This window comes from Salmo salar, chromosome 10 (genome assembly GCF_965601325.2).
Source record: "Salmo salar chromosome 10, fSalSal1, whole genome shotgun sequence".
NCBI lineage: Eukaryota > Metazoa > Chordata > Actinopteri > Salmoniformes > Salmonidae > Salmo > Salmo salar.
In genome coordinates, this window is record NC_138300.1 from 22,291,265 (window position 1) to 22,315,336 (window position 24,072).

Sequence of the window (24,072 nt, forward strand, 5' to 3'; positions counted from 1 at the left end):
TCTGATAGGCTAATTGACATCATTTGAGTCAATTGGAGGTGTATCTGTGGATGTATTTCAAGGCCTACCTTCAAACTCAGTGCCTCCTTGCTTGATATCATGGGAAAATCAAAAGAAATCAGCCAAGACCTCAGAAAAAAATTGTAGACCTCCACAAGTCTGGTTCATCCTTGGGAGCAATTTCCAACAGCCTGAAGGTACCACGTTCATCTGTACAAACAATAGTACGCAGGTATAAACACCATGGGACCACGCAGCCGTCATACCGCTCAGGAAGGAGACGCGTTCTGTCTCCTAGAGTTGAACGTACTTTGGTGCGAAAAGTGCAAATCAATCCCAGAACAACAGCAAAGGACCTTTTGAAGATGTTGGAGGAAACAGGTACAAAAGTATCTATTTCCACAGTAAAACAAGTCCTATATCCACACAACCTGAAAGGCCGCTCAGCAAGGAAGAAGCCACTGCTCCAAAACCTCCATAAAAAAGCCAGACTACGGTTTGCAACTGCACATGGGGACAAATATCGTACTTTTTGGAGAAATGTCCTCTGGTCTGCTGAAACAAAAATAGAACTCATTGGCCAAAATGACCATCGTTATATTTGGAGGAAAAAGGGGGAAGCTTGCAAGCCGAAGAACACCATCCCAACCGTGGAGGATGGGGGTGGCAGCATCATGTTTTGGGGGTGCTTTGCTGCAGGAGGGACTGGTGCACTTAACAAAATAGATGGCATCATGAGGAAAGAAAATTATGTGGATATATTGAAGCAACATCTCAAGACATCAGTCAGGAAGTTAAAGCTTGGTCGCAAATGGGTCTTCCAAATCGACAATAACCCCAAGAATACTTCCAAAGTTGTGACAAAATGGCTTAAAGACAACGAAGTCAAGGTATTGGAGTGGTCATCACAAAGCCCTGACCTCAATCTCATAGAAAATTTGTGGGCAGAACTGAAAAAGCATGTGCGAGCAAGGAGGCCTACAAACCTGACTCAGTTACACCAGCTCTGTCAGGAGGAACGGACCAAAATTCTCCCAACTTATTGTGGGAAGCTTGTGGAAGACTACCTGAAACGTTTGACCCATATTAAACAATTTAAAGGCAATGCTACCAAATACTAATTGAATGTATGTAAACTTCTGACCCACTGGGAATGTGATGAAAGAAATAAAAGCTGAAATAAATCATTCTCTCTACTAGTATTCTGACATTTCACATTCTTAAAATAAAGTGGTTATCCTAACTGACCTAAGACAGGGAATTTTTACTAGGATTAAATGTCAGGAATTGTGAAAAACTGAGTTTAAATGTATTTGGCTAAGGTGTATGTAAACTTCTGACTTCAACTGTATATATATACACATATGCACAAACACGGACACACATACACATACTGACATACACACAAACAAATGCACAAACACACACAATCACACTTACTGTTACGTGTAAACACACAGACTTACAAGCACACACATACACACAACCTTGGACCCCAGCTCTCTCTCCTTCCCTGTCTAACACACCTAAGTACTATTGTGTAACAGGAGCCAGTCTGCAGGCTTTCATATCTGCAGTGAATGCCGCTGGAGTTCCCATTTTATGCGAATTCATCTCTGCCCCATGAAAAAAGCTGTCACCGCCAAGCCTCAAAATATCCGTTGCCGTTTACCTAGCATTAGTCATGCATTTCTGTGAAGAATAGGTTTGAAAAGCACACATGGCCATGCAAATGTATGTGTGTATATCAGATTTGGTATATAAAGAAGGTATGTAGTTCTGTGCATATGAGAGAACTTGTGTATGTGCATTTACGGTGTGTGTGTGAAGGGGCGGGTTTGTATGTTCCCTCTCCAACAAACACAGCAAACAATCCTGTGCTCATTGGTTGGGTAAATAATTCCTTTGAAAATAAATAAAAAAATCCCTTTGAAAGCAAAATTGAATAAGCACACATTATTAAATCCTCAACTTATGGAAAGAGCTTCGGGGCATGGAGATGGGCTCGCATTTTACAGTTATATTTTCATAAAGAATCAATGAAAAAAATCCATCTGCATTGGCCTTGAAAACTGAGACTTTTCTCAACTCTCCATGTAAAGTTATAAACTCAGCAAAAAAAGAAACGTCCCTTTTTCAGGACGCTGTCCTTCAAAGATAATTTGTAAAAATCTAAATAACTTCACAGATCTTCATTGTAAAGAGTTTAAACACTGTTTCCCATGCTTGTTCAATGAACCATAAACAATTAATGAACATGCACCGTCATTAAGACACTAACAGTTCACAGACGGTAGGCAATTAAGGCCACAGTTATGAAAACTTAGGACACTAAAGAGGCCTTTCTACTGATTCTGAAACACACAAAAAGGAAGATGCCCAAGGTCCCTGCTCATCTGCTTGAACGTGCCTTAGGCATGTTGCAAGGAGGCATGAGGACTGCAGATGTGGCCAGTGAAATATACTGCAATGTTCGTACTGTGAGATGCCTAAGACAGCGCTACAGGGAGACAGGACGGACAGCTGATCGTCCTCGCAGTGGCAGACCACGTGTAACAACACCTGCACAGGATCGGTACATCCGAACATCACACCTGCGGGACAACAACAGCCGAGTTACACAAGGAACGCACAATCCCTTCATCAGTGCTCAGACTGTCCGCAATAGGCTGAGGGCTTGTAGGCCTGTTGTATGGCAGGTCCTCACCAGATATCACCGGCAACAATGTCACCTATGGTTGCTGAACCAGACAGGACTGGCAAAAAGTGCTCTTCACTGACGAGTCACGGTTTTGTCCAACCGGGGTGATGGTCGGATTCGCGTTTATCATCGAAGGAATGAGCGTTACACCCAGGCCTGTACTCTGGAGCGGGATCGATTTGGAGGTGGAGGGTCCGTCATGGTCTAGGGCGGTGTGTCACAGCATCATCGAACTGAGCTTGTTGCCATTGCAGGCAATCTCAACGCTGTGCGTTACAGGGAAGACATCCTCCTCCCTCATGTGTTACCCTTCATGCAGGCTCATCCTGACATGACCCTCCAGCATGACAATGCCACCAGCCATACTGCTCGTTCTGTGCGTGATTTCCTGCAAGACAGGAATGTCAGTGTTCTGCCATGGCCAGCGAAGAGCCCGGATCTCAATCCCATTGAGCACGTCTGGGACCTGTTGGATTGAAGTGTGAGGGCTAGGGCCATTCCCCCCAGAATCTTCCGGGAACTTGCAGGTGCCTTGGTGGAAGAGTGGGGTAACATCTCACAGCAAGAACTGGCAAATCTGGTGCAGTCCATGAGGAAGAGATGCACTGCAATACTTCATGCAGCTGGTGGCCACACCAGATACTGACTGTTACTTTTGATTTTGACCCCCCCCCCTCTGTTCAGGGACACATTATTCCATTTCTGTTAGTCACATGTCTGTGGAACTTGTTCAGTTTATGTCTCAGTTGTTGAATATTGTTATGTTCATACAAATATTTACACATGTTTAGTTTGCTGAAAATAGACACAGTTGACAGTGAGAGGACTTTCTTTTTTTGCTGAGTTTATGTGTGCATAAAGAAGATCAGAATCATTTAACATTTTTACATTTACGTCATGTAGCAGGTGTTCTTATCCAGAGCGACTTACAGTCGAAATTAGGGTTAAGTTCAAGTTAAGCTCAAGGGCACATCGACAGAGCCTTGTCGGCTTGATGATTCGAACCAGCAACCTTTCAGTTACCTGCCGCCATCATATTGGAATCTAAACAACACAGTGTACTTTATATAGGCAAATCCACTGATTGCAATATGTTTCAAATATGCATTATCATGCATATCTCTGTAAATGCACACCATCTTTGTTTTTAATGCAATATAAAGGTATGCAAATGTAAAATAAATTACATATTGATTCAAATTATTGTTAATTTAGAAAGCTCAATTTCTACTCTCATATTAGACTATTTCCTTTTGCATGCCTGTTCATTCATGTAGACAATATAGAATATCATGTAGGAGTATGTATTACTCTTGTATGTCTCTTGTATCAAAATATACAATTGCTGTGAGAGAAAATCATGCCGTAATGATGTAGTTTTCCTTGACCTGTAACCTTTTCAAACTACTGTCATTTCTCATCTCTGTTCAGTAGTAGAACTGCGGTATGGCTGGGTATTTTGCCTTGCCAAATTGAAAAGAGAAACAATGCGTTATGCAGGGGTGAGCAATTAGAGACAATGCGTTATGCAGGGGTGAGCAATTAGAGACAATGCGTTATGCAGGGGTGAGCAATTAGAGACAATGCGTTATGCAGGGGTGAGCAATTAGAGACAATGCGTTATGCAGGGGTGAGCAATTAGAGACAATGCGTTATGCAGGGGTGAGCAGTTAGAGACAATGCGTTATGCAGGGGTGAGCAGTTAGAGACAATGCGTTATGCAGGGGTGAGCAATTAGAGACAATGCGTTATGCAGCGGTGAGCAATTAGAGAATGTATACACGTTATTGATTTCCCAAAACACTGAATGGGCTGAAATCAGTTTTGGAGTTGCATGTTATGGCATGTTACTTTCTCGACAACATTTTGGAGGCCAAATACGGTGCGTAAAGAATCGCAATGAGTTGAGAGATAAGTATGAAGGCTGCAAATTGTCTATATTTGGGCATAACGAACATTAGATAATGCAATCACGTTATGCAGTTGCACTTCAAAGTATTTACAGCGCCCCCTGGGGTGAGGATTTAAAATTCAGAATAAATGCTTCTATGGATGAGGCAGGTAATATCTAATCTGCTGGAGATGAACACACACATTCTCTGTTAGGTCCAGGTGAAGGTTAACATAGCTCCACAGGGCATCAACCTCAATGACATAAAGCATGACAGAGAGAGAGAAAGAGAGAAAAAGAGAGAGAGAGAGAGAGAGAGAGAGAGAGAGAGAGCGATGGGGGAGAAATCGAAGGCGAGACAGGGAGCGAGAAACATGAAGAAATTGATGGAGAGAGAGTGAGAAGGAAGCAAAGGACAGAGAAATAAAGATAATGAAAAGGAGAGAGAGAGGGAGAGAGAGTGAAAAGGAGCGAGAGAGGGAGAGATAATGAAAAGGAGAGAGAGAGGGAGAGAGGGAGAGAGAGCGAAAGAGCAAGTAAGAGAAGATGAGGCTGAGATACATCAATAGAAAGTGTTACCATGGCAACAGATCATTTAAGAACTTCCCTGTCATGTTGTTATTTCTTTTTTAGGTTAACTCCTCGAATGCCGACTAGATGCAGCCCGCAGCGTGCATTTGTATCACGGCCGTGTTCTTTAAATGTATTTCGTTATGTCTAAATCTAGGAGTGGCAACCTTTTCCCATGAACAATGTGTCGTGCAGTATGTCGACCTGTTGTTTCCAAATGAGACGGGCCAAATCACAGGAGTGAATGGATTAGGCAAACAATGTTCAATCAGCGAAAATGGCACTCGCCCGCTGATTTTGGGAAAGTCTACCCATGCAATCATCACAATTCAATCATTTACAGGCGAAGGGCACACACAAAACAACTCTCGCTCTTTGTCACACAAACTCCCGTGCACGGACACACACACACACACACACACACACACGTAGATACCCATACCCACCACACAAAATAAATGGTAATCTCGATCACAAAACCTCCATTGTATACTCTCAACCACAGAAACTATCCGCCATTTCCTATGCTCTTAGTTAGTTTCTCTCATGTGTACGGTACATCTCCCCTCACAGGGAATAAATAAAAAAAGGGAGGTACAGCTGATGCTCTAATCACCCTGGATATATGCAATACATTTTTCAGCTGGAGAGAAGCTGCCATCTTCCCTGTGACCAGATGGCGTCATTACCGCACTAAGGCTGAGTGATTACACCACGCAGACTGAGGGAAACAATGGCTGATATTTCTATAAGCATCCTGCCACCCTCGCTCTCTTCATCCCTCCCTCTCTTTCTTCCTCCTGGATGGGAAGATAATTAACACTGAGAAGAGTAAAAGGGTGTTTGGTGTGGGGGGGGGGGTAATTCCATGACAGGTTGAGATAGGGGGCTAGCAGGAAGCCGACAGGGTGGCATGGTCATGCCGCATCAGCGGGGGCTTTTGTTGCCAGGCAATCTTGTCAATCCAGGCTGGTGAGAGAGAGGGAGCCGTGAGTGGAGTAATCTCTAAGACAAAGGTCAACAAGTTTAGAGTCGTGATGGAGGGAGCCGTGACACACCTGTCACATCTCCAATAGAGGAAGCGCCAAGATGGAGGGAGAGAGAGAGAGTGATGGAGGGAGAGAGAGAGAGAGAGAGAGAGAGAGAGAGAGAGAGAGAGGGATGGATGGAGAGAGAGAGAGAGAGGGATGGATGGAGAGAGAGGGGGCATTAAGGAGTCCGAGAAAAGCCGATGGAATGAACGGAATGAAAAAAGGCATTACAGAGGCTTGAGTCAGACAAATATGAAAAGAACTAAAAGATAAAGGGAGGGAGCTCAAGCAGCCAGCGGTTTGAAACACAAAAGAAAAGAGAAGAAAAGATGGGAGGGGAGGGAGGGAAGGAGGAGAGGAATAGTGCTGGAACCCGCATCTCCTGTAGGGATTTGCGGGGGGGGTTGAGATTTTGTTATTTTTCCTTTTCATGGTCAAATTCGTTTGCTAGACCATGAGCTGGGTAAATTAAAAAAACTCCTCCCCGCTGTCGTCAATAGAGCTGTGTGATATCATGTTCAAGGCCCAGCGAAAGATAACGAACACACAAACGTCACGTACACAAACAGGCACATTCACACAGGTGGGTATTACATGATGTCTGCATTATGAATATGCACAGTCATTCATTAACGTTTAGATTGCCATGTAATGTAACTGGCTAAGAACGTGATATAGTTTCTTTCGCACCTTGACGTCTTTACACATCACACATACTGTTCACACACACGTTTGTATGTCTCTACATTTAACTCCTTCATTACCACATCAATGTCTATTCATCCTTCACAAAGCCCGCTATAGCCAGACACGGTTGCTTTCCTTCCTTTAACTCTATTGCATGCCTGCAGTCCCTATTCCCTTTTCATTTCTCAATCTTTCTTTCTCTCTTTCTTTTCATCTCACCTCTGTCCTTTTTCCCTCCATCTTCCTGGCTCGGCTCCTCATCCCAGCCTACATGGCGTACGTGAACTAGAAGCCGACCGATTAATTGGAATGGCCGATTAATTAGGGCCGATTTCAAGTTTTCATAACAATCGGTAATCTGTATTTTTGGACACCGATTTGCCATTTTTTTTAAATTGTATTATTATTATTTTTATTTTTTATTTAACTAGGCAAGTCAGTTAAGAACACATTCTTATTTTCAATGACGGCCTAGAAACGGTGGGTTAACTGCCTTGTTCAGGGGTAGAATGACAGATTTTTACCTTGTCAGCTCGGGGATTCGTTTTTGCAACCTTCGGGTTACTAGTCCAAAGCTCTAACCACCTGCCTTACATTGCACTCCATGAGGAGCCTGCGTAGCAGGCTGACTACCTGTTATGCGAGGGCAGCAAGAAGCCAAGGTAAGTTGCTAGCTAGCATTAAACTTATCTTATAAAAAACAATCAATCTTAACATAATCACTAGTTAACTACACATGGTTGATGATATTACTAGTTTATCTAGCGTGTCCTGCGTTGCATATAATCGATGCGGTGCCTGTTAATTTATCATTGAATCATAGCCTACTTCGCCAAACGGGTGTTGATTTAACAAGCGCATTTGCGAAAAAAGCACTGTCGTTGCACCAATGTACCTAATCATAAACATCAATGCCTTTCTTTAAAATCAATACACAAGTATTTATTTTTAAACCTGCATATTTAGTTAATATTGCCTGCTAACATGAATATCTTATAACTAGGGAAATTGTGTCACTTCTCTTGCGTTCCGTGCAAGCAGTCAGGGTATATGCAGCAGTTTGGGCCGCCTGGCTCATTTTGTGAAGTCCATTTATTCCTAACAAAGGCCGTAATTAATTTGCCAGAATTGTACATAATTATGACATAACATTGAAGGTTGTACAATGTAACAGCAATATTTTGACTTATGGATGCCACCCTTTCGATAAAATACCGAACGGTTCCGTATTTCACTGAAAGAATAAACGTTATGTTTTCGAAATGATAGTTTCCGGATTCGACCATTTTAATGACCAAAGGCTCGTATTTCTGTGTGTTATTATGTTATAATTAAGTCTGATTTGATAGAGCAGTCTGACTGAGCGATGGTAGGCACCAGCAGGCTCGTAAGCATTCATTCAAACAGCACTTTCGTGCGTTTGCCAGCAGCTCTTCGCAATGCTTCAAGCATTGTGCTGTTTATGACTTCAAGCCTGTCAACTCCCGAGATTAGGCCGGTGTAATCGATGTGAAATGGCTAGCTAGTTAGCGGGGTGCGCGCTAATAGCGTTTCAAACGTCACTCGCTCTGAGACTTGGAGTAGTTGTTCCCCTTGCTCTGCATGGGTAACGCTGCTTCGAGGGTGGCTGTTGTCGATGTGTTCCTGGTTCAAGCCCAGGTAGGAGCGAGGAGAGGGACGGAAGCTATACTGTTACACTGGCAATGCTAAAGTGCCTATAAGAACATCCAATAGTCAAAGGTATATGAAATACAAATCGTATAGAGAGAAATAGTCCTATAATTCCTATAATAACTACAACCTAAAACTTCTTACCTGGGAATATTGAAGACTCATGTTAAAAGGAACCACCAGCTTTCATATGTTCTCATGTTCTGAGCAAGGAATTTAAACGTTTGCTTTTTTACATGGCACATATTGCACTTTTACTTTCTTCTCCAACACTTTGTTTTTGCATTATTTAAACCAAATTGAACATGTTTCATTATTTATTTGAGGCTAAATTGATTTTATTGATGTATTATATTAAGTTAAAATAAGTGTTCATTCAGTATTGTTGTAATTGTCATTATTACAAAAAAAATCAAAAATTTAATCGTCCGATTAATCGGTATCGGCTTTTTTTGGTCCTCCAATAATCGGTATAGGCGTTGAAAAATCATAATCGGTCGACCTCTAACGTGAACCACTCCATAGTAGTTTTGGCTGATGTGCAGCCAACAAGCCAGGACAATACTAATTAACCTTAACTAGTGTTCCAGGTTTTGGTTTTTCCATTTATATTTTGAGTTAGGACTTTAGCACTTTAGCACATAGGGCTAACAGTATGTGTTACACCCGTGCTGGTGTCCATCTTGTTAATCGGAAGGTGTTTCACTTGTTCTGGCCCAGGTGATATTTAAGAGTGGCTGACCCAGTGCTCCAGTTGTCTTGATAGATGTGGAGGGTCAACACCTTTAGTTGGCGCTCCCTGTTTGATATCTAGAAAGACAATCCTTTATCTGATCTTCCCTGTTTTTGTTTTGCTCCACTTCTTGGTTTGCTTGATGTCTTTAAGTTTGGTGTTGGTTTTTATTTAGTTTTCCTCTTAGTGGGAAAATGTAGTGGTCGCTCATGGTGGGTGGGTTTTAGGTTCCAGTTGTTGTTGCTAGTCAACTTTCAGTGGACAACCCCCATGAATGTCTTTCAGAACCCTTCCTAAAACCCCACCTGTTTCGTTTTGGTTGTTATCAGTGACTTTTCGTTAGTTCCCCCTTCTGTTTGAGCGACATTATTTGCTTTTCTTGCTGGGGTACGTAACACTAGAAACAAAAAATGTTACTCCTACTTTCATGTAGGCTAATTTAGATGTTTTATCACATCAGAGTCTAATCTCTATGTTCCAATGTGCTCTGTTATTAATCTGTGTTGATGCTCTCACGGTCGACAAATGCATTTTCTTTTTTAAGATTGGAAATATTAATGCTATATGCTGAATATTAGGAGTACAGTAATAATTATGGTATTTTTGGAAAGCTCAGATTCTCCCTTTTTTAAGAGAATCACTGTTATGTACCCTCATCCCATGGTTATGATTGGGAGAAAAGAGCTGTGTGGCCTATGCCTAAATTGTTTACCTGTAGGCTACCTACATGGGGGGATGAGGGGATAGTAAGACTAGTTGGACAAGGCTGTCTGAATGTGCACATGATGGAAGTTAGAGGTAGATATTCATTATTTAATGGAAAAAATGCACTGACTAAAATGTGACTAAAATGACTGTGACTAAAACTAAAAACTAAAATAGCTACCAAAATTAACATTGCTCACCAGCTCCCCAGGCCCCTGAGGCTCTCCTCCCTTCCTCTTCCCCTCCCCTCCCACCCTCTTTCCCTCCCCTCCCTCCTTCACTCCAGTGATAGAGAACCTACTCATCTCCAGCCGTGGCCCAGAGCACCCCAGCAGCATCTGCTTATATAACTCTGTTAACTTGAAGTATGTACAGTATGCCCAAACTGTCAGTACACTCTCTTTCTCTCTCTCTCGCCTCTCTCTTCCCCTCCCTCTCACTCTGTTTCTTTACGTCTCTCTCTTTCTCGCTGTTTCTATCTCAACTCCCATTTATTTCTTATTCCCTCCCTCCCTTTCTCCCCCCCACCTACTGTATCTGCCACCTGTCTCTGCTCCTTCTCTGTTTCATTCCCTTTCTTTCTCACCATCCTCCCTCTCTCTGTCTCTCTCTCTTCTTTCTCACCCCCTCCCTTACACTCTTCTCTCACACTTCCTCCAGCTTGTCAAAATGGGATCACAGAATACCAGTGAGGAGAGGTGGTGGAGCACAATCGCAACACAGTATTCACACTCCCATTGGCGAGGAAGACTACAGCAATATTTAAACAAAGAAAAGAAAACCTGTGCATGTATTTGTCATGTATACTCTGTCTTTCAGTCCGCCAAGTCTGTACTGCACCATATTCACGGCCAATTAAACTCATATTTCGGCCATACTGAACGTACAAGAAGTTAATTATGGCAAAGTTGTTTCCCTGCTATGCTGTGGACAACACCTCTCATCTGAGAAGCACACTCTCTCTGCACGCTCCAAACAAAAGCTTCCAGAACTGCGGGGCCTTCCCAGGTACAGCAGCATGCATACTGGATAGGAGCCGTCTTGGTCTCCACACGCAGGCATGGCATGGCAGAGAGCCTGGATCCTGTTGTGACGAGAGGAGAGAGGAGAGAGAAGAGGGGAGTGGGCCGGTGGCGCTAGCTGGGGATAGAATCAGTAATGCACTCCCCCAGCACCGAGCACATGCCAGCCCAGGCCCAGGCCAACCGCATGGAGGAGGCAGATAAGACACTCTGGCCCCTGTGCCTGCTGCCAGAGTAAAGCCTCTCCACTGCATGGAGAGTTAGGAGTGACTGCAAGGCTTTGGCCCGCGCTCCAGTCGATCCATCGCCCAGTGATGCCACTATTACAATGACTGCCCCACAGCTACGTGGGCCTGCGCCAGCTGCACCGGATTATAATTAGAGCAACCATGAAGTGCCCCGGAAACTGGCAATTGATCTGCCTCTGACAGGCCAATATTTCCACCAGGGAAATAAACCTCGGTTCGCACCGTGGCCGAGGATTGGGATAGGGATGGGAGTGGGGATTGGAGGGTTGGAGGCTAAGGGGGAACAGAGTAGGAGAAGGGAGGGAGGGGTGTTCTGCGATATTCCTTGTGTTTTCTGCTCTGTCCGTGTGGGTTTGTCGTGGAAGAGGGGGAAATGTGTGTGGGGGGGGGGCTGATTAAAATTCAAGCGGCACCTCCACTAGACGTCTGCTTTAAACATTGGCGTCTGGTTCGTTACAGCGACTTACTTCAGCTCTTCATCACATTTGACGAGAGGGCTTCCAGGCAAATCCACCGAATGAGAGTCTCAAGCAGAACAGAATATTTCCCCCTTCGTTCATTCTACCTGGTTTCTTCTTTTTCTATGGGTTCATAAATACAGTTTTGTTGGATGAATGGGACTTGAGCTGTTTGGAAGTCTGAGTAAATCCAGGTCAACCTGACAAATACACAAGTTTTGACGACGTTTTGAGGTTGTTGAGATGTTTCAGTCTCGTGTTTCCCCCCATGACTCCAGGGAAAGAGGTTCACAGGATGATAACTTCACTACACATCCTACAAGGGTGGAGCTGCTGGGTCACATGATCAGGGAGAGGGCTGGATGGCAAGACAACAAAATGGCAGATGATGATACTGTGAGACAAACATCAACGCTGTGGAGGAACCGGCAGTGAGATATACTGTAGAGCAGCTTGCGTCATCACACAGGTCTTTCTTGCTCCATTGTTATAGGAATATCAGCAACTAAGCCCTACTCACCTTTGTTTTTTGCGTTATTGATCATTCTTTTTTTACATATTATTACATTCTGATCATAGGTCAGATGCTATGCATTCAGTCAGGTTATGGGGAGCTAGTGAGCTCTGTATGAAATCTATACAATGCATGGATCTACGTACTGAGGTCACTTGATATAACTTAATCATTGATTAACAAAATGTATAAATGGCATCATAGCCATAACATGATGGTATTTTTAATGTTAGAACAGTTTTTCAGGTTTTCACAACATTAAGGGGCAATTTGTGATTGCTACATACATTTCTTTACTTCATGAGATATACCCATTGATTCTTGAAGAATAAATGAGCTTAGTTGAAATGTCGTACCCAATCACAATACAAAATGTAAGCATATTTTACTCCATCGTTTGTAAACAGTGAGGTGAGGCCCATTGTTTAGCTTAGCAACGACCATGAAAGGTAAAGAAAGCTTCAGAACGTTGGATACCCCATTCACTTAAGTGAGTTTTGTTTGAAATTAACATGCTATATTTGTAGGTTTAAATCATATTTATACCATCTTAACTGGATGTAAAATATATAATTTACTACAGCACTACTAATATCCAGCGACTTGAAGAACGTCTGGTCTGTACTATAAAGCTAGCTGCTGTCCAGCTAGCTGGTTGGATGGGCAGCTAGGCAGGTTGGAAATGCTAGATTAAGTTAGCTTGCAACCTTAGCTAGATGGGTTATGAAACAAATGTCTAATTGGAAAATAGCTAGCTAGCTTGCGGTCTTTGGGTTGCTAGAAGCTGTCATGTTCAAAATGCTCAACAGCTAGCTAGCACAGCCGCTTGACGACTCAAAGAGATTAGCTACTATTAGTAGTACCTAGCAGTCAATTTCATGCCTTTTTACAGTAGCACAGGACACCCGCATAGCATGCAGCTTTTCTGGCCTGTATTGAATTGGCATTTTTGCACCTTGGCTTCATAGCTTGAAATAAGTGATAAAAGTGACTTATTTTTTTTAATTCCACTTGATGACTTGCTCATTACAAGTCAGGCATTAACTTGGTTATAAATAGAATGTGATTATATTAAAATATATATTTGAAGCCATTTAACGCAGCACCAAAATGAATGCATTTCAATGAGAGATTCACTTTTTCTTTACCCTTTGTGGGTGGGACCGAAGCTGTTGCCAGGGACGCAAGGCCCGAAAGTGTTTGAACGTTTAAACCTGTCTTCCTACATAGCCTTAACATTTTTTGAAAACTATAATCTTGATGTCATGGATGGTCAGTCCTTGCATCCATTGCTCTGTCTATGAATTTAAGAGTGGTTACATCTCTCCAGCCCCATTCCTCAGCTTCCTCAGCTATTTATGAAAACAGAGGTGGGGTGATTGCTTTGTTATTGTTTCAACTGCTGATTTCCCATTTAGATATTCAATATAAGAGGGCTGTTTAGTTCTATACAATAGACATGTAGAAAATTACAAATTTCTCTATTCTTTCTTTCATTCCGGAGGGAGGCATAAAGCTTGTGTGTGTGTGTTTGTGTGTGTGTTTGTGTGTGTGTCAGTGGAGGCTCTTCAGAGGAGGAAGGGAAGGACCATCCTCCTCAGTGAATTTCCTGAAAATAAAACTATATTAAATATATTAATATCACGAAATCATTGATTAAAACACTCTGTCTACAGTAGCCTCAACAGCACTCTCTGGGGTAGCACCATGGTGTAGCCGGAGGACAGCTAGTTTCCGTCCTCCTCTGGGTACATTGACTTCAATAAAAAAGCTAGGCGCGTCATGGTTTTCACCCCTTTACATAGGCTTATACAATTATTATGACAACTTCCGGAGGACGTCCTCTAACCTATCAGAGCTCTTGCAGCATGAACTGACATGTTATCCACCCAATCTAAGGATCAGAGAATGGATCTAGTACTGAAAGCATAAATTACAGCTAGCTAGCACTGCAGTGCATAAAATGTGGTGAGTAGTTAACTCAAAGAGAGAGAAAGACAACAGTTGAACAGTTTTTAACAAATGCATTTCTTTAAAAAATGAAGAAGCAAGAGAGAGAGAGCTATATTTTGTTGTATTTTTTTAACTTTCACTTACTTAGCTAGCGAATCCAGCTAGCTAGTTTAGCCTAGTCAAACACCCAGCTCAAACAAAGAGAGATGCTATCTTTGCTAGCTGGCTATGGCTATCCAACACTGGAACTCTTCCAAGTCAAGGTAAGCTTTAGGTTTTATTAATTTATTGCCACCGTGGCCCACCCGGCGAACTGCTAAACTGCTTGCTGTACACTGTACTGCGTGATTGTTGCGGGTTTACTAACGTGTTAGTTCTAGTAGCTATGTTGACTATGATGTTAGCTAATATGGTGACACAACGATGTAGGCTGTGTGAAGCGGTTAGCAGTTATGGTATGAAGGTTTGGCTTGGAAAGGTTTTGTCTCCTGGTCACAGACAGCTGCTGTGTTGTGCAATGAAGTCCACAAGCAAAAGGAAAAGGTGAGAGGAGAGTGCATAGATGCAAGAAGGAATTATACAACAAGCAAAGGGATCATGCTGTTTGTATGTGGCTGCTATGAAAGTGAACCGTGTTAGAGGGTGATCAGGGGTGTATTCATTCCACCGATTCTGTTGAAAAACGTTTATTAAACGGAAGCAAACAGAATGAAAAGGGGATAAACATACCTGTATTTGTCAAATAGAAACTCTTGTTTGCAACTGTTTGGACTAATGAGTACACACTAGATCAGCTAGATGCAGGCAATAGTGTGCAAGGCGATATTGAATGTGTCACTGGCTGTCAACTTGATTACTCCACATTTTCTCTCGACCTGTGCACCCACATTGTAAACTTTAATTTGTTGTCTAGGTTGTAGCAACCTCTTGATGGATATAGGGAAAATGTGAGTAGCATGTAGTAGCCAAAACCTATCAATAATACATTGAAATGGGTGAATGCAATATGAATGACAGTCATCCAATAAACTGTAATAGAAATAAGGCCACCCTGATCTTAAACGGCACCGACCGCCACGGTGGTGTGTGTGTGTGTGTGTGTGTGTGTGTGTGTGTGTGTGTGTGTGTGTGTGTGTGTGTGTGTGTGTGTGTGTGTGTGTGTGTGTGTGTGTGTGTGTGTGTGTGTGTGTGTGTGTGTGTGTGTTAAAGCTCCCTCACGACGCCAGGACAGCGGAGTCAATCACCACCTTCCGTAGTCACCTGAAACCCCACCTCTTTAAGGAATACCTGGGATACGATAAAGCAATCCTTCTAACCCCCCCCCCCAAAAAAAAAAAAATATATAGATGCACTATTGTAAGTGGTTGTTCCACTGGATATCATAAGTTGAATCCACCAATTTGTAAGTCGCTCTGGATAAGAGCGTCTGCTAAATGACGTAAATGTAAATGTAAAAAGGCGTTTTTAAGAGATGATGTGTAGCAGGAAAAGTAAACATGTATGGCGTCTCCCTTCTTTCTTCAGTTGTTCTCTACATTACAATTACACACTAAATACTCACCAATTAAATGGGAATCCATCTGACCTATACAGCATCAATGTATTATTCACTAATATCAATTTTGCATTACAACATTACAGATGAATAAAACATAAACGCAGGGAAAGAAAGAAGAGAGTCAGGACGGTGCATGTGGCCTATTCATTCTGATTAAGCTGTCAGTCATTCTCCAACAGGGTGAGTGAAATGAAAACGAACATAATAATAATACATGATAGGAGATTTTCTCCATCTGAAAGCTATGAGAAAGAAAAGAAGGTTTGAATGAAGTTTGGTAGGTTTAATGTACATAGTAACCACCTAATTGAAATTCCTTGTGAGGCTGCTCAAACACTGCCTACCGCTGTACTCTTTCATCCTATCATCCTATCAAGCCCTAGTCAGCTATCCCAGGATCTAACACCAGTGTCACACCACTCATATACTGCAATAAGACAGAGCTGACATTATCCTCTGGTAATACTTCTGCAAACATACTGTAGGATAGGATGTCAATAGGGCCTGCACAAATGCATTAGTCTCTGTGTCCTCCTGTGGAAGACGGTGTCCTATACTATCCTCCTCTTCTCTCCCCTCCTCTCCCCCTGCCTGCGTCAAGGCTATTCAGAGCAGCCACAGCAAGCTCCATGTGTCATCAGGCAGGGTGATGGTAATGCACTATTTATTTTCATCTTGAGGCGATGCCTGCATTACCAGTGTATAAGATGTATGGCAAGACAATATTAATGGTGTCCCTGCCCCCTGCGAAATGAAAGAGGGCTTGGCAAAACAAACAATCTAGTCTCTCTTCTCAAGGCAACTGAGCAGGTATATCAGAGAGGAGTCAAATATGACCGTTAGCTATGATCTCGGTCTCTGGCTAGAGAGGGTTAGAGAGGGACAGGGTTCTCTATATAATACAGCCCACTGAGCAGGTACACAGCTTCTGCCTGAACTATACTATCCATGACTATCTCACTTAGTTTCCATTGTGACTCAATGCAATTATATTCAATGGATTGAACAGTAACACTGTCTAGTGAAAAGATGGCATTTAATGCAGTCATGTAATGTCATGTAGGCCTAATGTATGCATATATTTGTAAAATGATAAAGGAGGCTGACAGTGCAGTGAGTGACTGAAATAAATTATTTATCAATGGTACTACTACTTGTGTAATACACAAGAGCATGAAACTATTAGTTGCTCCCAATAAAATTGCACAATTTGTGGGCAACATCTTTTTGGTGGTGTTTGTGCCCATCACTTCCTAGACATTTTTAGGAATCTATTCTAACAATAGGTGGTGACGTTTTTGCCACTGTACTCTGGAATGTAGGCTAACAACAAATACGGTAGGGATCTGTTTGTCAGGACCAGGGCAGGACCCAAGATGACAGAGCTGTCTCTCTGTATTAGAACGCGCAGGAATATGGGGCTTTCCACGTGAATGCGCAGGCGACAGTGATCTAATTTCTCTGGCAACGTGGCAGATTGTGAAAAGTGGTTGTATAAGAAGTGAAGGGGAGGGGAGAATTAAGGCAAGAAACCCTTTCGGCTAATTATAAAGCATAAGCTTAATTGGAAACCAAAACGGTTATTTCATATCATAATCCGCATTTTTATCTTTTTTTATCTGCTCCATTTATGCACATCGTTTTTAATGAGGACCTCTGAAAATGACGTACAGACTAGCATCATGTTTATTAATAAATGAACCCTGCTGTTTGTATTCCAGTTGAATTATCATAGGTTACCTATGTTCATTTCATCGGATAGTAGGCTACAAACACGGAATGTGGTCTAGGGGGAGAAAGGTGAAGGGGATTAAAATCCTTTTTATGTATTAGTTGTAGAAATGTTAATAATGAGAGTTTATTGGAAAGCTCAGGCTGTTTTCAACTGTTAATAATGGACTAGCGCCCCAGAAATGCATTGAAATGTGAAGAAAGGCAGAGCAGATGGATGTATCGGTGAGTTCTGGGCCAGTATTTTCGTCATCTCTCCACTGTTCTGTCCTCTAGAGAGAATAGAAGGCTACAGGATAATATTAGGGAAGATTTCTCATTAACATTCTTCATTATAGCTGAGCAGTTAGCTTGATTACATTAGGACTAGTTTTAGCTATGAATAAGAATGTTTATTATCATAACAGTAACCTATTTGTTTGTTTTATGAATACGCATTTGAGGCCCATCCTCACTGTACACAACCTTTTGGGTTGCAAAATTAAATAATGAGAGCTCATATGTGTCGGAGGAGCAGAGAGAGAAACCTTAAAGGTGCAGTGGTGTAATATCAACAGGTTGTCAGCGCATTACAGCTTCCAATATGCTGGAAACGGGGCTTTTGTTTCCCCCATCGCTGTATAACCCAGATATTGGGTGGGTGTACTATATTTCACGGGCGCTAATATAAAGGGGCCTGTCTGGTCGTGCAGGGAGTGTTTGTAGGCTACGCACTGGCTTCGGGGATGCCTGCAGCGCTTGAGCGCTCACAATCCCGAGAGAAGCACAGCCGCCGCTGAGCGAGGAGAAAAATGGCTTTGATGGGGACAGGAGAGAGACAGAGAGAGAAATATGGAAAAGAGAGGGAGGGAGAATGATAGGGGGGGAAGTTAGTGTGTGAGAGTGCACTCTCTTAGAAGTATTTTGTCCTGTGCATAAATAAAAACAATATATGGATACGATGCGAGGCGTTCCCCACATTTGTTTTTTTTTGTGTAAAGGGTGAGATGATGCATTAACTTATCTCTCATGAATTAACAAAAATACAATATAGGCTGAACTGCTTCCTGTAAACATAGCAAGGCTACATATTTTTGGCGTTGGCTTAGCTAGAACTTTTTCGCACAGTTCCAATGTAAAGGTAGCCGACACTTAGAAAAAAAAGTTATTTGGGGTTCTATATAGAACATCTTGTTTTTTGGGAGGAGATTAAATAACCCTTTACTAAAAAAAACGTTCTATATATAAACCCAGTGACGGCAAAGAACCGTGAGGGTCCTATCCCAGAGTGTAATGTGGACTTTAGCCAACAACAGCTAACAAAAGCTAACAGTCACGTCAAACTCTGAAATGACAGCTAACTATCTGCTTTTTCAGCTAAATTGCTCTAGTTAGCAGCCTAGTGCTAGCTTGTTTGAATGGCCATTATGGTAGTTAGTTTGCCAGCTTGTTGATGAAGTTGTAAGTCAAGGGACTGTTCTTAGAAACCAGCAGGTATCTGACTTTGACACTTAGTTGGCGACTCTGCCTCACTACTTTGTAACATTTGACCAACGTGATGCACACAGCTTTAATGCAATGTCAACTCCGCGCACGAATCACGGCAGAACAGAAACTGCCTTATCATAAAAGCTCATTTGTACTATTAGCTAGAATTTCACTACACTAGCTAGCTAGAGAGAGTATTCAGCATTGGGTGTCTGAACTGGCGTTGTTAGCATCCCTTTCGTTTCACATGGATTGATTTGATACCGGTTCAGCCAGCATGCATTAAGCTAGCTAGCTACCTAATTGTCGTACACGTTTCAATTTTTATAAATACTGATTCTACAACCTCAAAACACCGTAGCTAGATGTAGAATTAGGTAGCCATTCCAGCATACGACGCGAGAGGCCGGTGGTTGAACATGTAAATAACCTACAAATAAGCACATTATTTGTTTGTTTATTAAGGTAAGCAAAGTTGATTTAATTCAAATATATGAAGCCAAAGTGATATGATAAACTATAGGCTAGCTAGATAAGGTTATTTCAGAATTCTAGACAGGAAAATTGTACATTAAGTAGACATTTTACAAGCTAGCTAACTCTTACACATAACATAAATTGGTCTTATTGAATATGCCAAATAGAGCTACAGAGCCAGCCTGACAGTGGCAATTGGCTAATTGTTACTTTTATTTCAGTGTGGATTATTTTTAATGAAGCCATTCAAATACTGTTGCTGACCTCTGTTGAATGCACGTGATGGGCAATGGGCTGACTGAGAGGAGGTACGAATCAAAATGATTCATAATCAATTATTTATAATACGTTTTGGTGATTCAATAGTTAATCATTACTTGACTTTTAACACACTATCTACAGTATGTTTTGCGCAGTCTGGCAGTAAACCAACTATCTTTCAGCTGCTGATGATGACAACAACAACAACTGCATGTAAATTGTTCTTCTACATCATAATAATTATGTCTGCATAGCATTTTGTCTTCATTTTGGCAGATGAACTCATGTTTATTACTGAAGATTAACATGTTTTTGTTCCTTTCTTCATCTTCTCGGGAACCAGCCAGGCAACAACCCATACTGTAGCCTACTGTACCATAATAAAGTCCACCAGAGTTGGTACCAAGATTGAAGTGGGCCATCATTCAAACAAAGAGATGCCTCCCTGGCCACCAGTGCATATTTTTTAATTATGCTTGCATAATGACAATAAAATCAGAAAACTATGCTGGTATTCTTTTGTTATTTAATTGTTTATTATATTATATTCTCAGCTAGAAATATTATCAGTGGTAGAAAAAGTACTCAATTGTCATACTTGAGTAAAAGTAAAGATACCTTCATATAAAAGGAGTCAAGTAAAAGTGAATGTCACCCAGTAAAATACTACTTGAGTAGAACTCTTAAAGTATTTGGTTTTAAATATACGTAAGTATCAAAAGTAAATGGAATTGCTAAAATGTACTTAAGTATCAAAAGTAAAACTATAAATAATTTCAAATTCCTTACATTAACAAAACATATGGCACCATTTTCTTTTTTTTTTAAATTTAAGGATAGCCAGGAGCACATCCATCACTCAGACATCATTTACAAACTAAGCATTTGTGTTTAGTGAGTCCACCAGATCAGATGCAGTAGGGATGATCAGGGATGTTCTCTTGATAAGTATGAATTGGACCATATTCCTGTCAAAAAGTAACGAGTACTTTTGGGTGTCAGGGAAAATGTATGGAGTAAAAAGTACATTATTTTCTTTAGGAATCTAGTGAAGTAAAAGTAGTCACAAATATAAATAGTAAAGTGAAGTACAGATTCCCCAGAAAATTACTTATGTAGTATTTCAAAGTATTTTTACACCACTGAATATGACTATTTATTGGTAGTAGCCATAATGAATAAATGGCACCATACAGCGTTCTATATGGAGCCAATTTTGGTTCAGTTAAGAAGAACCCCTAGGGTTATGATCAAATCCTTATAAAAGGGTTCTACATAAACTTTTAGGATAGAACCCTTTTTGGTTCTATATGGAACCTTTTTTTCTAAGAGTGTATATAATGCAATACTCCACTGACAGATAATACAACAACAAAACATCTAAGGCAGGAATTTTACTCCTATACTCAAAAGCATTTTACTCAATTGACGACATTTATTGAATTCTTGACCATATGTATCGTTTACAAATTAGCTATGACATAGCCCATCTCAAAATCCAATGGTTTTGACTGTTTTTAGTGAGCTTCTTTTCTCCTCCCGCTTTGGCTGTGCAGTGCGCCTCGCAAAAGTGATTCCTCGTTATGAAATGATCAACTTTACCCTGTATATCAAAAACTGACCATATACACCAATTTTTTAAAGCAAAACTATTGCTGATGGTAAACCTGAACAATCTAAATCAACGTTAAGCAGGTATTGGCAGATGTGAGTTGTATCTCTGGTAGCTTACTTTTATTCCGGTAAAATACATTTTCAAGCATAAATAACAATAACCTAGGAAATTACACAGGTTGTCACTCAACTAATAAAGCCTAATATCGCGCAAGCCATTTTAGCATTTGAATGCTGAAGGTACCGCGCAGATGTGCTAGATCAGGAACAGGCTGCCTACCTCACGTTGGTCAGCACGCGAATCTGAGCACAGCGCGCAGTTGACTAGGCTACTGATATGCTATCTCTAAAGACACAGGAGACAATAATACAAGAAACAACACTTCTGTAGCTTGTCAACTATGTGTCTGTCTATCCCTGTTCTCTCCTCTCTGCACAGGCCATACAAACGCTTCACACCGCGTGGCCGCTGCCACTCCAACCTGGTGGTCCCAGCGCGCACGACCCACGTGGAGTTCCAGGTCTCCGGCAGCCTCTGGAACTGCCGGTCTGCAGCCAACAAGGCTGAGTTCATCTCAGCCTATGCTACCCTCCAGTCCCTAGACTTCCTGGCGCTGACGGAAACATGGATTACCACAGATAACACTGCTACTCCTACTGCTCTCTCTTCGTCTGCCCACGTGTTCTCGCATACCCCTAGAGCATCGAGCCAGCGGGGTGGTGGCACTGGAATCCTCATCTCTCCCAAGTGGACATTCTCTCTTTCTCCCCTGACCCATCTGTCTATCTCCTCATTTGAATTCCATGCTGTCACAGTTACCAGCCCTTTCAAGCTTAACATCCTTATCATTTATCGCCCTCCAAGTTCCCTTGGAGAGTTCATCAATGAGCTTGACGCCTTGATAAGTTCCTTTCGTGAGGATGGCTCACCTCTTACACTTCTGGGAGACTTTAACCTCCCCACGTCTACCTTTGACTCATTCCTCTCTGCCTCCTTCTTTCCACTCCTCTCCTCTTTTGACCTCACCCTCTCACCTTCCCCCCCTACTCACAAGGCAGGCAATACGCTTGACCTCATCTTTACTAGATGCTGTTCTTCCACTAATCTCATTGCAACTCCCCTCCAAATCTCCGACCACTACCTTGTATCCTTTTCCCTCTTGCTCTCATCCAACACTTCTCACTCTGCCCCTACTCGGATGGTATTGCGCCGTCCCAACCTTCGCTCTCTCTCTCCCGCTACTCTCTCCTCTTCCATCCTATCATCTCTTCCCTCTGCTCAAACCTTCTCCAACCTATCTCCTGATTCTGCCTCCTCAACCCTCCTCTCCTCCCTTTCTGCATCCTTTGATTTTCTCTGTCCCCTATCCTCCAGGCCGGCTCGGTCCTCCCCTCCTGCTCCGTGGCTCGACGACTCACTACGAGCTCACAGAACAGGGCTCCGGGCAGCCGAGCGGAAATGGAGGAAAACTCGCCTCCCTGCGGACCTGGCATCCTTTCACTCACTCCTCTCTACATTCTCCTCTTCTGTCTCTGCTGCTAAAGCCACTTTCTACCACTCTAAATTCCAAGCATCTGCCTCTAACCCTAGGAAGCTCTTTGCTACCTTCTCCTCCCTCCTGAATCCTCCTCCCCCTCCCCCCCCCCCTCCTCCCTCTCTGCGGATGACTTCGTCAACCATTTTGAAAAGAAGGTTGACGATATCCGATCCTCGTTTGCTAAGTCAAACGACACCGCTGGTCCTGCTCACACTGCCCTACCCTGTGCTTTGACCTCTTTCTCCCCTCTCTCTCCAGATGAAATCTCGCGTCTTGTGACGGCCGGCCGCCCAACAACCTGCCCACTTGACCCTATCCCCTCCTCTCTTCTCCAGACCATTTCCGGAGACCTTCTCCCCTTCCTCACCTCGCTCATCAACTCATCCTTGACCGCTGGCTACGTCCCTTCCGTCTTCAAGAGAGCGAGAGTTGCACCCCTTCTGAAAAAACCTACACTCGATCCCTCCGATGTCAACAACTACAGACCAGTATCCCTTCTTTCTTTTCTCTCCAAAACTCTTGAACGTGCCGTCCTTGGCCAGCTCTCCTGCTATCTCTCTCAGAATGACCTTCTTGATCCTAATCAGTCAGGTTTCAAGACTGGGCATTCAACTGAGACTGCTCTTCTCTGTGTCACGGAGGCTCTCCGCACTGCTAAAGCTAACTCTCTCTCCTCTGCTCTCATACTTCTAGACCTATCTGCTGCCTTTGATACTGTGAACCATCAGATCCTCCTCTCCACCCTCTCCGAGTTGGGCATCTCCGGCGCGGCCCACGCTTGGATTGCGTCCTACCTGACAGGTCGCTCCTACCAGGTGGCGTGGCGAGAATCTGTCTCCGCACCATGCGCTCTCACCACTGGTGTCCCCCAGGGCTCTGTTCTAGGCCCTCTCCTATTCTCGCTATACACCAAGTCACTTGGCTCTGTCATATCCTCACATGGTCTCTCCTATCATTGCTATGCAGACGACACACAATTAATCTTCTCCTTTCCCCCTTCTGATAACCAGGCGGCGAATCGCATCTCTGCATGTCTGTCAGACATATCAGTGTGGATGACGGATCACCAGCTCAAGCTGAACCTCGGCAAGACGGAGCTGCTCTTCCTCCCGGGGAAGGACTGCCCGTTCCATGATCTCGCCATCACGGTTGACAACTCCCTTGTGTCCTCCTCCCAGAGTGCTAAGAACCTTGGCGTGATCCTGGACAACACCCTGTCGTTCTCCACTAAAATCAAGGCGG

General features: G+C 42.7%; 1 protein-coding gene and 1 long non-coding RNA gene across 13 annotated transcripts in view; one reads left to right on the top strand and one right to left on the bottom strand.

Moving 5' to 3' along the window:
* Window positions 1-24,072, bottom strand: part of LOC106613762 (CUGBP Elav-like family member 5) — a 251,485-nt gene that overhangs the window by 174,914 nt on the left and 52,499 nt on the right. The gene's annotated exons all lie outside the window — the stretch shown is intronic.
* On the top strand, window positions 15,508-20,280 carry LOC106613764 (uncharacterized). 2 transcript variants are annotated; one of them, XR_001330551.3, is made up of 4 exons: window positions 15,508-19,405; window positions 19,639-19,725; window positions 19,820-19,891; window positions 20,022-20,280. It is a non-coding gene; the product is annotated as an uncharacterized LOC106613764 (long non-coding RNA). The 2 variants fall into 2 exon arrangements; XR_001330552.3 differs by having other exon boundaries at window positions 20,026-20,280.